Source organism: Netta rufina, assembly GCF_964035555.1.
Source record: "Netta rufina genome assembly, chromosome: 19".
In the NCBI taxonomy this organism is placed as follows: domain Eukaryota; kingdom Metazoa; phylum Chordata; class Aves; order Anseriformes; family Anatidae; genus Netta; species Netta rufina.
The window spans coordinates 7,963,329-7,978,461 of record NC_140143.1 but is presented as its reverse complement, the minus strand read 5'-3'; the positions used below and the strand labels follow the sequence as shown (position 1 = coordinate 7,978,461).

The window sequence follows — 15,133 nt, the reverse complement described above, 5'->3', positions numbered from 1 at the left end:
GCATTTCTTAATAACAGCTTTGTTAAGAAACTTCGCTCTTAAAGGATTTACAAGGGGTTTAAACATGCTTTTTAACTTGCACATACAGCCCTAATTCCAACCCCCAAACCAGTGAAAACTAACATTATATTACACATCTTCAGAAGACAGTCTATTCAGAGCACCTCCCACATCATCAAATGTAGGTGCTAATCCAAACAATTTTTAAAAACTCTCAAACCTCTAATTGCTTGCCAGGGCGCAAAGTTAAACAGAAAGACACAACCATTCTCATGGTAAGAACTCAAGCTTAGTCAAGTTTTTGCTTTTAGTTTCTATCCCAGTTGCTCTCTACAAAGGATTTTTAGTACAGATTACTCCTTTTAGTTTCTTTTGATGGGAATTTTATTGCAAGGGATTCAGTCTGATCCTAGGCATACATACTGGAGGCCATCTGCAGAACAGTTCTCCTAACTGGCTATCTAAAGAAGGGAGAAAACTGCATACACATACACGTTACAAATTTCAGATGTCAATTATTTTTACTTGCTGTAAATCTGCAGAAACATGACTTATTTTTATGATCAATTAGTCTAGATTAGATTTGAATAAGAAGTGCATGACTGTTTTGAGAGTAAGATGTATATAACAAACCTCCCAAATAAGCTGCTAACAGTGGATGACTAATATACATTGATTTGAATCACAAATATTTTGGTGTGATTAGCTCCTCTAACTGCTTCCAATTAAAGGTATTCCAACACTGTGAAAAAATGGTTCCAAGAATAGAAAAAGCGCTCTCTCTTTGACAAAGTCTCATTATTCACACGTTTCACCTGTGGCTGTGCAAGCAAGAGCAGTGATTACTCAGTTGCCTCATGCAGATTATCAAGATGAAGAAAGAACACACTAAACCAGGACAGATTGCATCTTTTTTTTTTTAAATCAATTGTAACAAAAGTATGCGTGATAAAGAAAGGAAGGGAAAACAGTCTTAGCTCATCACCTGTCTTCTTACGATGCCAGGAAACGCCTAGTGTTTCACAGAAAGAGCTAAATAATTGGCATTTGTACGACAAATCCTACAGAGAATATGAACCAGCCACTTGGACTGACCTGGATTCCTGCCCCTACATGCAATGGCTAGAAAGGAAGAAAGCATCACATTGCTCCTGGACAAAACTGACTGGTTACAGAGCTGAGGAAGAAGGTTGAAAATTTACCTGATAATCTAGGTTTGCTATACAGGTGTTAAATAGAGACCAGAATCCCAGATAAGACATGGAAGGTGAAAGGAAGCCTGTGAAATGACTTAAAATGGGTCAACAGGGTCAGAAATATGAGCCAAGCAGCATTCTTAGCAGAGCACAAATGAACAAAGGAAAAAAGCTGCAGCAGCCAAGGCCAGAAGATAAGAAGTTCAGGTAACCAAGGAATCAGATAAGAGGAGTTATGTGAGATTTTTTCAACACAGTGGGTGGTGAGATTCAGCAGTATGTTTCAGACATGTCAAAAAAGATTTAAAAGTGCCTTGAAATACATACTTTCAATAAAAGGGTCTTGTCAAAGCTGAAACCTCAGGTACACGTGTGAGTGCCTGGGAGAACAGCGGTGCTGCCCAAGGCAAGCGAGAGTCTGTGTGCAGGGCAGGTTTATGGAGAAAGGTCAACAGCACAGTGCAGGATGGCTCGATACTCACTGAGGTGACACAAAGACCAACAAGATGAAATCAAAGGCAGCTGCTTGATTAACCTTTTCTTTTCTTTTTTAAACAAAGATGGTAGTTAAAGCAATGCACAAGTATGAAAGCATTGAAGTGATAGAATGTAAAGGGAAGGGGTGGGAACAGAAGAGGAAGATGACAAAGCTGTGAAAGATTCAAAGGAGCAAAACCATTCATTATATGAGATAGTGGGATTTTGAAGAGCTGCCAGCGAACAAACAAACAAACAAAATTATGATGTGAAAGAACTACACAGACCAACAGATGGCCCTATTAAAATATAGCAAATGGCCAGGTACCTGAGCTTGGCTAAGCCCATCACTCCAGACAGCATCACACAAACACCAAGTTTGGCTCAGGAAGCAGCATCCACGCAGATCAAACGCCCTTCACTTTTCAAGGGTTTGCAATAATTGCTTCCTTCTAACAGCATTGTTCCTTTTACTGAGGTTCAGATTATGCCCCAACAATAACAACTGACTAATCTGAAAGTGGTTACTCTGATAAGGATTAAAATAATTCTGTTAGATGACATAAAATAAGTACTCCCGTTAACAGCAGTGTACCTGTGTTCCTCGGTCCCTGATCTGGAGTCAGCAGTATTGTGCTGGCAGCTTTCACAAGTAATGTGCTCAAAAGCCAAGCAAAACCTAAATCCAACCCCTTCCAGTATAACCTCTACAGCAATAGGACTATCAAGTTAAAAACAACAACAACAAAACTGAAAAACGTACTCAAAGGTAGTTTCTTGCAGATCCAGGATAGAAGTTGCCCCCAAAAGCTCCTTCAGTAACCAGCATTAGGTATTTCACTTTAGCTCCTGGGGTCTGAAACTCCACCTTGATTTTCTTGTGTGTTAAAACATGACAGTGGCTACCACATAGCTAACAACCCGTCTACACAAATGACCTGCAAGAGCTCCTTGGAAATAACTTCAAGCCTCAGAGAGTAAGAGCTTTTCAGAAACAATTGCTTCACAGTCTCTGAATAGGTACTGGAACAATTGCTTCTAACACCAAAAGGCTGCTGCTATAATACTAGTAAGAAACAGGGCAGATTAAAAATAAAAATCACGGAACAAACATGCAGCTGCAAGACTGTGACTCTACTGCTAGGCAGATAACAGACTTCAACCACAGACTGGTCCTGAAGAAAGTAATTTTTTTTTATACTTTTGTCTCTAGAAACAAATACCCAAAAGATATTTTTCCATTTTCTCCAGACTAAAAGTAGTTCATTTCTATAAAATAAATAAGCATAGAGTAGCAAGGTCCTACTTAATCCATAAGGATTTTACACAAATAGAAAAAATGATGAAAGGAAAATATTTTTATATGATTAAATCTAGGGGATTTTTTTTTTGTTTGTTTGGGGTTTCTTTTGAACACAAATTCCTTCCAACTCTCTAGGAAACCGAGTCTTCATACAAATTGCCAATATTTTATTTTATAAGCTGTTAAGACTGAAACGGGAAAACCATTAAAGTGTTGGTTCTTAAGAATCAGTTCCTCTTTATTCATGCAAAGATCTGAAACAAAGCACTGCAGTCTACCAGAAGCATTTCTATCCTTCTTATGAAAGATTTTAAACAAAGCATTACGAACAGGAACCACAGGTATTTTATGTCAGCAAATTGTAGTTCTGGTACACCACAAAGTCAAATTGATTTTTAAATTAGTACTTTCTGTTTGAAAAATCTTAATAATGCATCTTTTACAAAATAGAGTTCCCTTGATTAAAAAAAAAATCTCCAGCAATCAGGAATGAAAAATTAATCTTATACTGAGATTAACAACTCAAATTTGTTTTAAACACACAACTTCTGTCAAATTGCAAGAATACAGACTACCTGAGAAATGCAAAGCTTTTTCAGGTAGATCAGTGTTACCAATAAGTATGACTTTCTTTTTTTTTTTTTTTTTTTCCTCTAAATAATATAACAAGATGGGGGGAGATTGCTGGTGGTAGGCACTGCAGCCAGCATGCTTTACAAATTTCAATTCAGCTGTTCTTAAAAATAGAAAACGTTTTTAGCCGTGTTTGATAATAGAAATAATTAGTTGCAAAATCAGGTTAATGTTTACACAGATTACAAATGTAAAGTATGAGTAGACTGAAATGTGAGGAACTGTTGCATGCATGCATTTCTTTGAAAAGCAAAACACTTGGCCTGCACAAAGGCAAACACTTTGATCCTTCTCTAAAAACGTTGTTTATTATAATATTCCTTTTCATTTTTTTCAGCTAAGTTAAAAGTAACTCTACCTTCATAACTTCCATTACTGTAATTAGTTTGAACAGTATGCAGTAAAATTATGCATCCTCAGCTATGATATAACATTCAGCTGATTTACAAGCCAAAGTATAGAGATGGTGCGAAATGGCAAAGCCTGGGATAAATTTTTAATGACAGCCATATGATATGTATTAGATTTGATTTAAAATCAGATGAACAAAACAGACTACCCCCTTCCTATTACTAGTTTTATTTTTCTATTCATTTTAGTCAGCATAACAACCACCAGATTCATTGGCTCGTTCTGCTCTGCACAAATGACAGCTTACAGACGGTGTTGTTCTTTGCTTTGACATGCGAGAGAGAAAAAAAAATCCCCGAGGCTTGTGACAGTCCGACTGGGGATTGTAATCATCACACAAAGTTTAGTGATTCTGAGCAGGAAGTCAAGAATAAAGGACACATTGCTTTCTTCATCTGAAATAAATAGTTTAATTTTCAATTCAAGTTAACGGGAGATGATCTTTAAAACAGACTATAAATGAATTTTTGTAATTCTCAGTTTAATAGGAATTGCCAGAAATATTGAAGCATTAGATCAAATGTAGGCTAAATTTATAAAAGAAAGAAAAAAATGACACAGGCATCTATTCTGAAGAATGAAATATAATGAAGTAGAAAATCTGTCAATTGTGGTGCTAACATTTAAGGTTACCTGCCACATTCAGCTCTATGCATTCACTGTCTGAGACTGAGGACAAATCTAGGAACTGTCATCTATTTGAAGTAACTTACAAAGCTAACTTACAAGTCTCCTATGTGTTATGAAGCTGAAATCCTGAAAAGCATACATAATCTGGAAAAACAGACAAAAGATGGAAGCATAGAATAAAACAGCTTTATTTTAAAACGAAGCCACGGTTAAGTACACGAGTGGGAAAGCCTGTTAGCCTGTTTTAATTTTCTGCACTACGACATCAAAATGCAGCTCATTTCCTCTGATGCTGAAACCTTTTAAATGCATTAAGAAAACAAGCACAAAATAAACAACATTCACATTATTAGCAGAGACTGCACTAAACGCTAGCTCTTCGAGACAAAGCAGCAGCAGCAAACACCGAGTCGTTTCATTTTTCTGCTCGCTGCAATGGATCTTTAGCAAGCAGCTCGCTGTGAAGACGCCATTTTATCAAACCTGAAATGCAGCCAAAAGCTTAGGACGCCGCGCTGCTGCTCTCTCTCTGAAATGTTATGTAATAAATTGATTTAACAGAAGCAGATGCTATTTTCTCAGGGTTAGGGTTACTTTTTTTTTTTTTTCCTCCCCCTTTGGCTCTAAAAAGGGCTGATGGGTAATAAAATACCTGAAGAAAGGAGCCGCCCAACCATCCTAGGAGACGCTACATTGTGTGCAGAGCTGTTCCCGCTCCTGCATCTACGTTCTCCGGGGCTCTGTGCTTCAATATGTCGGCTGTGCACAGTGTGAGCCTCATCCTGTAGAGCTGCCAAGAAAATCTCTCCATGCAGCGAGCGCCCAGACAACCTGCGCGCCGGGCCGGGCCTCAGCGCCGCTGGCTCGGGCCGTGCCCTCGGCAGGCTCAGCCTCCCGGCCCCTCGCTCGGCTGCGGGGCCAGCTACCAGCCGAGCCGCAGTTCTAAGCTTTGATTATCTAATTGCAGCTGACACTAAACCGATCTTCCTTCCTCTTTAAATTCTCGCAACTGTCACAAAACATTTTCACTTCGGGACCCAGCTACAATTAGCGCCCCGGCCGCTTTTCTTCAGGTTTTGAAAGTCAGCCAAAAGCACGGGCGCGTGGTGCTGAGGCGCTGCGCCGCTGCCTCCCGCCGCCATCCTCCTCCTCGCCATCCTCCTCCTCCTCACCACCCTCCTCCTCCTCCTCGCCATCTTCCTCCTCCTCCTCCTCTCAGGCGGTGGGGAGCGGGCAGAGCCGCAGCGCTCAGAACAAGTCCCATATGTGTATTGGCCCGCTGCCAGACGCTTAATTACTTCCCTGCCTCTATCTCCAAGAGATCTAGGCAGCCAACAGGAGAGCATATTAATCAGGGCCCTGGCTGTTTATAAACGTAGGCAGCAACTGCCCCAGACAACACCTCGCTCTGCCTCCTGCGCAAGGGGGAGATCTCCAAAGCCACCCAGAGACCTTCACCCCTCCAACACACCCTGAGCACAAGGGGGAACAGCCTCGCACTGCCGGGCCCCACACAGCACCACAAATTATGCATGAGCACACGCGGGGAACTTTTATCAGGGTGCACACAAAAATCTCCAAGGACAATTTATACACAACCTTCCAGTACGTCTAGTACGCTCTTCTCAACTACTTCCCCTCCTCATTTCCCTTCTCTTCCTCCGGTCTGTCCCAAATACATACTAATCACACAGCAAACGCAGCACGTTTTAAATGTGCTGTCTCAATTCTTGTCAGGTGTTCATCCCGGCAGCTTTCTCCCTTCACGCGGGACCGTACGCAGCCGATGTCTCTTTAAAGGTTTGGCTGCGCTCTCCAAATCGCTGCCACTTCACCACCACGGCACAATCACTGCTGCTATTCTTGGCTCCAGAACTGTTCCACTGAAGTACTCCTGAAAATAGTTGGCTTCCCTCTGAAGACATTTGCTCCCCGCTTCTTTGCAATAGTGTCTGAATGCTGGATGGGTTCAAATCTCTTTTTAAAAACTAGAGGCGCACAAAAATGAAATCTTCTGCTTGTTTTTGCTTCCATTCAGAGAACTCTTCCACATGTAATTGGGAACTAAGCTCGAGAGTCAATAACTTCAAAGGCCAACACATTGTTGTGGATCGTTATATTCCTTTTATACCAACTATAAACGATGGAATTTTCATTAGTTAAAATATGACAAAAGTGGAAGAGAAAGCACGTTCCCACGGCCCTTGTAATTTTCTTAAAAATACAGTAAAAATTTTCTGAAATCTCCTTCAACTTATGGAGGAGGTGCTTATAGACAACATCTAATAAATGTTGGCCGTGTTTGCCAGGCTGGGACACCCAGGGAGGCAACACAGGACCCCAGGCAGGACTCCAGAGCCCACAGCCAAGTCTGGGGGCAAAGCATTGCAGCTGCCCTTCCCTGCCCGCCCCATCTCCAACCACCTCTGCAGGGCACGTGTCCGATAAACCTGAAATCCCTATAGATTCCTGAAGACTAAAAAAGGGGATTTGAGAGGTTATGACCTCTCCCCTGACCTGATACGCACCAGGTGATATTTCCCCAACCTAGCAATGATGCCCTGTAACAACAGACTGCAGATTCCCAAAGTGTTCTATAGTTTTTGTACTCTTAAGCTTTTCCTAATATCTACCCTTCATCTTCCTTGCTGAAAATTAAGAAATAATATTTCTCATCTGATCCATCATAGGCATACAGCACGTCATTTTCTTCGTTGCAGCATTTAGGCATTGCTGTGTGTGTAACTCTATAGTTTTCTCTAGACTTAGCAGCTCCAGTTCTCTCAACTCTTTGCAGATCTTGTTCTCAAGACCTCTCCTCGTTCCTGCTGTGTTCCTTTGGTCTCTCTCCAGATTGTTCACCTCCTTTTGACAGCACAGCACAGCACCCCAACCTGCACTCATCAGAGATAAGCAGCACCTGTGCCTTGCGGAAAGCAGCACCGTCTGCATGCCTCAGCGTGTCCATCTTCCTTCCAACAGCATGACCGTGTCACCACCTCCAGATCTACTTCTGCAGCATATTCCTCACGTAATTCTATTTCTGTACCTACTTGTTCTGGTCAAAATAAAGAACCTTTCCGTCTTCTTTGTTTCTTATTCAAGCAATTGCACGATTTTGTCACCACTATTCCATATGGTAAATCTCTTCCAGTTGCCTTGCAGTCTTCTCTAGTTTGGCATCATTCAACAACTTAACGAGGGCTGTTGTTTATAGCCAAATGACTGATGCAAATACTGAAGAATAGAAATTTGCACAGTTGACTTCTATGACATATTCCCCCCCCATTTCGCAATGCCTGTCACACTGCTCGGACAGGAACTGCTCTCCTTTGACACAATCTGCTCTCAGTAAATCCATGTTGGCTCTGCTCTTTACTAAATTCTTTACTAAATTCTAAATACATACAAATAGCTGTTTTGATTATTTTTTCCTAGTATTGTTCTAGAGGGTTACACTGATGGATCTATAATTCCCCAGTTTCTCCTTTCCTGCTTTTTAAAATCAGTTGTTTTATTTTCTGTTTTGTAGCCTTCGAACGCTTAAAGAGTGCCATGGGGCCAATTGCTCCAACCATCCTCAGTGTATTCCACTATGAATTTCATCGGTTCCAGACAATTTGAACCATTTCCTTAAGTACTCTAACTTACTGTAGCCTTAAGTTTTAAGTCAGTCATCACTTTACAGATGAGGGAGAAGGCACTTAAAGTATTCTTGAGACTATCCATCAATGGTTCTCCCTGTTGAACATCACACCAGCTCCCTTGGCCTGCCTTTTATTACTAATGGACTTAAGAAAATGTTTTGTTGTGTTTTGTTTTGTTTTGTTTTTTTTTCCCTCTCTAGTACCTACAAACTTCCTTTATAGCTGCTTGTAGTATCATATCTGTTTCGTAAGCTGTATGAATTCACCTTTCCATCACTTTTCATGTTGCGTTACTCTCTTTCTGCTCTTCCCACAAGGACCAGACTCCTATTTCCTTCTCATTTTGACCTTAGTTAGTTGCCTTCTACCTTTTATTTCTCCTGCTACTGGGTATCTGCACAAGCTTTGTCAGAAAACTGCCATCTGCACATTCTAGAAACTTGCCAGACTCTTTGTTTCCTGATCTTTTTTTTTTTTCTTTTTTTTCCCAACAGACACCTGGGCAGTTTATTTATCTGCCTACCACTAAATCACAGCCTTCTACAGGAAAACTAGAGATAGGATACAGATCTACTGATTCCAAAGCAAATGCAGTGGCCTTTGATTCATGATGTTTTTGTACAGCCATACTCTTTGAAAATGAGGGCAGCAAAATATAAAGGCACCTCAGTTATTTATCCTTTTACAGATTTCTATTTTTCCTTCTCCCAGTGAAAAATTCTAATCACTGTCAAATAGATTTGAAGCAGCAGATTTATTTTTCATGCTCTGCTGCCTGATGTCAGATAACATACACAATACAGAAAAATTCATTCCAAAGATTAGTTTGCTGATGAGTTTTTACCATCATTTTTCATTCATAATGCCCATATTTATGCTACACTGAGGTTTCTACTTCTCTATCTACATTCAAAGCATTATATGGGTTTTTTTGAAAGTTTATATGTGAGACAAAAACCCTTACTAGCTGTGACTCACTTTCCACAGACTTTCCCATTACTGTATTTCAGAAAATATTAATCATTCGGGAGCAAATTCCAGACAGTACCTACTGGCTGGATCCCATTTCCATGTTAACTGTGTATTTTCTTCCTTGCATGATGTTTTTAAGCTTCCTTTTGTCTAAACATATACCTGACACGAGTGACCTTTGGCAACATTGTGTGATTTCCAGGGATACGCACCAGACTGTAGGCACTACTGAATGCTAAACCAAGCCCTGAGGAAAAAAAGCAAAATTAACAAAGGTGGTCACCACTCGTGCAACCTCCTGTGGTATCAGGACACCCTTTTAGAATGCTAATTTGATGAGACTATTAGCAAGAAGTTGAATAAAAAAAATAAATACTTGTGAATTCTGCATTTTGTGATGCATAACATCAAATTGGATCCCCCTAATAGGAAAACTTTTACATAACCACGCTGCAGAAAACTTGTGAATAATGATGAGTTGCACGGGGAACTGCTCTGCAAGTTACTGCCAACACCCTGTCAAGTGATGTAAACATTGAAAGCTTTCAGTTTTATTGTAGATATGCACCATGTATTTGCTATACAGTTACCTTTTGCAGAAGTGAAGAAGAAATAGCCAATCCTTGTGTTTACAAAGAAACACCACCATTTTTTCATTTAAGATCAACAGCCAATATACAAAAAGGAACATCTTCAGGGTATTATTAAAATAAAAATGGAGGAAAGGATGACTGCTATATTAACATATTCATTCTACAACTGTTATTTGCTATAGAAAGTGGTTTGGTTTGGAAGGGACCTTCAAGACCACCTTGTTCTAACCCCCTGCCATGGGCAGGGCCCCCTCCCACAGCCCAGGCTGCCCCCAGCCCCATCCAGCCTGGCCTTGGGCCAGGGATGGGGCAGCCACAGCTCCTCTGGGCAGCCTGGACCAGTGCCTCACCACTCTCTAAGTAAAGAATTTCTTCCTTATATCTAATCTAAATCTACCCTCTTTTAATTTAAAGCCATTACTCCTTGTCCTATCACTACACCCCCTGGCAAAGTGTCCCTCCCCAGCTTTCCTGTAGTCCCTTTATATATATCCTTTACAAAGGATCCAGAAAAAAATAATCAATTTTGAAAGTTTCTGTTTTTAATTCCATAACTTGCCAAGTAAAAGCAAAGTCACAGTAATGTTTTGCCAACAGAGACATTCTGCTAACAAAATTACACAATATTGCCCCATAGAGATAATGTTCAGCTCATCATTTCCATCGAGGCAGTTTTCACATGTGCTTTGTCCATTAAAAAAAAAAAAAAATCAACCTGTTTGCCATGCCTCCAGGAAATCAAGCTAAATCTTATTTCAGACTCTTGAAATGAGACTTTATTTATATGCTTCAGAAATAATTATGCATATAACATGCCTCACCTGCAGTGATCAGAAAAGTTCTTTAAGCTAAACTGAGCAACTGTTTAAGCATGTTTAACTGTTTAGTTTGAAGGTCAGTATTGCTTTGCTAGATCTGATGAAAGAACTGCATGTCAAAGCTTATCTGTGTTGTCCAGCTATATTGACTGCTTTTCGAAGAGATATTGCCTCTCCCTAAAATGTTTTCCCAGATTTGACTTCACCACCTTACAAGACCACTCTATTAGAAGGAGCTCTAAAGTAACCCACAGCTAGAGGATAGGATGTTACAGCAGGGCAGGATGGAAACAAGGATTGTCAGACATCATTTTAACAGTAAGGGTTCTTTTATCCTGCTTCCTCAAAATTTATCTGTAATAACGTGAATACATGCACATTTATAAGAAGATTTAACCTGCCACACGATGGCATCCAGCAGCTTCCAACTGCCCAGAACACTTATTTCAGCATGTACACACCATGCCAGAGGCGTCAATATGAGAACTGCAACTAAAAATATATTTTAAATATGAAATAAAACTTCCAGTTTCAGAAGGAAAAAAAAAAAAATCAGCACAGAATTCGGCACCAGCCCACAATAGGAAAATAAATCTGTAACTGCTGTCAAATTCTCGTTTCCTCCAGAACAACAGATACAACAAATTAAAAGTGTAACTCTTCCGCTTCCACAATGCTGATGTGGTGAGTATCATTTTGTCTACTGCACGAATTACTTGCTTTCATTTCTTTTTAGAATCTGGAAACGTGTTACAGATCAGTTCCACAAAATACTCTCCTTGCCAATGCAAAAGAAGTGCAGAAGTTTCATCGTAACTCCTAACTCCTGCAGGACATGCTACATTTCTTTTGAGTTGAGGGATATTGGTTTTACATTGCTGAATTGCAGAAAAGTGAAAGGTATCTTCAAGAAAACCTGATTACTTCTTTTGATCTTTGTTCTTACAATCATCAAACACAGTGGTTGCCTGGAGACTCCTCTACAAACTTCGCAATTTGTACAGAAACAAAGGAGGATGCATTACTCGATGTTTTTACTCATCCGTGGTAGTTTCCAGCAGTTGCCTCAATTCTTGTAGATAACATGGCAAAAGGGCCATTCCAGTAATGCCCTACACCTCGATGAAGGAAGTTAACTGTTCACCACATATGTTGGAGTTAGCTGACCAAGTGGGGAGGGAAGAGATAAAGAGCACCACCTTTAAGTAAAAAGAGCAAACTAGACTAGGTATCAGAGTACTGCCCTTAAACTACAGAAATAGTTTAACTTCTCTGAAATCTGGAAAAGGATTACAGAAGTGGCATGTGAAGAGCCAGCTTTGTTGCTCAAGATAAGGTTCTGGACAATTACTAATCTACAGAAAATGCTCCTACAGAATATAGTTTCAGAGTAGTTAACAATGAATAAAGGAGTGTTTCCAAGGGTAAGATATCTAAAATACTTTGTGCGATTTGAAATATTTCAATATCTTCTCTTAACAGTTTGCTCAGTTAATATTTTACAGATTACCTTAAAAGGGAAACAAAAAAATCACTACTCTCATCCACTTCACTGATATTTCTAAATGATAAACCCGACAAAGAATATATTAGTGGTCATTAATTCCCACTTCCCTTACATTGGCAGAACATCCTTTTTAATTCACAACGTTGCAGTTAAGAGTTCTGATAAGTGTTTTGGATAGGCCAAGGCAGTAGATAACGGAGACTGATGATAAGAGAATAAAGAGATAAAATAGGGCAATTTTCACAGTGAAGAGCCTGGCAGTGCCTCTCTAACAGCTTTCCCTGTATCCAGATAGCTATAAATAGGTCCTGGAAAGAACGTGGTTGCATAATTTCAAGTTAACTCTGAAGGAATATGACCCTATAAAAAGAAAAGCTACAGACATGAATTTACATTAAGCATCTTCAGGATACAGGATGCTAGCTGACAACGATCCTGGCTCTTTGATTAATACCAGGCCATCCATCAGAAGACGGCTACTCTTGCTCAGCCCAAGTATAAAGGAGCCACACACAGAGCCTTGCTTGGACAGAATCCAGTGTGTGTCTAACAAGCTCTGCTCAGGCAATCAGGCGACCAGAGGGAGAAAGCCCGAAGCGACTGATGTTCTATTGACAGCCTCCAAGCTTTGAAAAGGTCTCGTAATGTTCACAAAGCGACTGCTCTGCTGCAATGCAGGTGCTGTCTGACAGACAAAATTCCCATTTCTAGTGGATCAGGCACCTACGCTCATTTGTCTGGACAACTTTGGTTAGGTTGCTCCTTCTCTTCACTTCCCCAGAGAACTTTTACTCCCAAAGACTTGAGTAAATGAAATACCCTGGGAGCCAGTGCTAGAACATGGTCCTTCCTGAGGATAAAATAAAGCAAAGCAGTCTCCTTCTGATAGAGCACTGCTCGTTCAGAATGCTCATTTTAAGAAATCTTTATTTTCATATTCACAAAACTATGAACCACAGCCTGGATTAAATTTCATGGAAAATTCACAGTTAACTGTAAGAGTTTTTCAGGATATCAAATCCTAAAATGTTTTCAGTTACTTAAATCCTGATAGCTGAGATGAAAAGGCTTTGACCTTCCCTGACTACTCCTCACTTCTTTCGTCTTTGTGCTTGTCAAGATGAAGACAAAGCCAGTATGAAAGACCAGTTTTGAAGAGAAAGACTGTCAGCATGTGTATTTCATGGCTACAAGGGTCCCTGAGGAGTGACATGTGCTGTTCTCCTCTCCCAGCCTCACTAAGCACACAGGTGCAGTTGTTGACGTTATAATCTGAGCTAGATTTTTTTCTCCTGTAACTGTTCCTAGTAAATGAACTGATGCTCCACCTGCTGGTAAGAGAAATAAGCGAGGTCTGTATTCAGTAAGTGCTTTCGATGAGGAAGATGCAACCATTTAAGTCTCAAAACACAATCTCTTCCTGGCAACAGACACAGAAAAAGGAGTCAAGCATTTAGCTTGTTTGAGAATGTCTTCCCTGCTCCAAGAACCGTTGCACACATTTTCAGGTGCCCTTTAAAGCTGTTGCTTTGACTTTATATAATAAACAACCTTTGTTCCTGAGCACTAATTGTGAGCTGTTAAAAATAAACTGCTGTTTTACAGTAATACTTTTACAAAGATTTTGATGTCCATTAACCTGTTTTGTGCAATATGGAGTATAATTACAAGCAGAAAAGCCACTGCAGCCTTCCTCCAGTTTGTACTTCTACTTGTTAGGGAATTTCAAATTTTATTGTTCTGAATTTTTCCAAAGGTGACATAGAAGTAGCAAAAGAACAAGAAAGCAAACCAATTCAACAGTGTAAAACACTGGCTGATAGTTGCTAGGCTGAGGAACTCCAGAAATAAGTGCTTACTTTATACAGCAAGTTCAAATAGGAGTTAGGTAAAGAGGTCTAAAACCTCAAGGTACAAATGCAGCTGGCAAGACCAAAGTCAGACAGCTAGTACTGTGCTCTTACAAGCCAAGTTCTTTTATGGATTATGTTATGTTATGCTATAATTTACAGTGGACTTTGTTCTATGATTTACAGTATGTTTCTTCAAGATCAAAGAAAGATACTCAGGATACATCTATACTGATGCTTGGAACAATAACACTGACCCTCAGCCAGCCTCAGCCACTTGAGTCGGTCATCCCGTCCCTACCACATAAATAATCACTGTGTTTTCAGAAATCTGGTAATGAACAACTAAATATCAGTACCTAACAAAGATTAGCGTGACAGTTAAGAAACATCTCCATACCAAAAAGAAGCCACAGACACCAACCACCTTCCCCAATGAACTGTGATTTGCAAAGAGGATGAGAATAGAGCTCCAAATGGTGGATTACTTCTCATGTCACTAAGGCCAAATACTCCGGCATATAGAAGAACCTCTTCCTCTCCCTAGAAAAACATCTTAACACTTTATGTAAATATAAAATTGTTTTATTTTGGTCTGTGGCTTTGGGGAGTAGTTGAATAATATTTTCAAATGGATTTAGATAACCATAAAATCTACAGTTTTTGAAAGAGATTGTTTTCTGATCTAACCAGAACTTCTAAGGACAATGCTGAGTAATTTTGCCTGCTGGAGTTCTGCATCACAGGCAGCAAGTACAATAAAAATTGTGAAAGATTTACTAGTGTCCAGAGGGAAAAACTGCAGACAGTTCAGATCACAACTTTGTGATGTCTGACACCATTAATGAGTGACAATGAGCAACTCTTGAGATCATGAATTACTAACATTCAAATTATAAACAATATAAACAACACCCTTTTGACTTTGTTCAGATAATTTTTTCTGAGCCACAGAAAATTGTGCCTTAGATTGCTAAGGCATGATACACATGTACACAGCAGTGTGGTGACCATGGGGATCTGCTGCACCTCCTGACCGAGCTCATCTCCACTCTGGAGTTACCTGCTCTCTGGCACAGAAGGGCAAATGAGACAC

At 40.0% G+C, this 15,133-nt stretch overlaps 1 protein-coding gene across 3 annotated transcripts in view; it reads right to left on the bottom strand.

Annotated features, from left to right (window-relative positions):
• Positions 1 to 15,133, bottom strand: part of TNRC6C (trinucleotide repeat containing adaptor 6C) — a 100,675-nt gene that overhangs the window by 39,072 nt on the left and 46,470 nt on the right. The window lies entirely within an intron of this gene.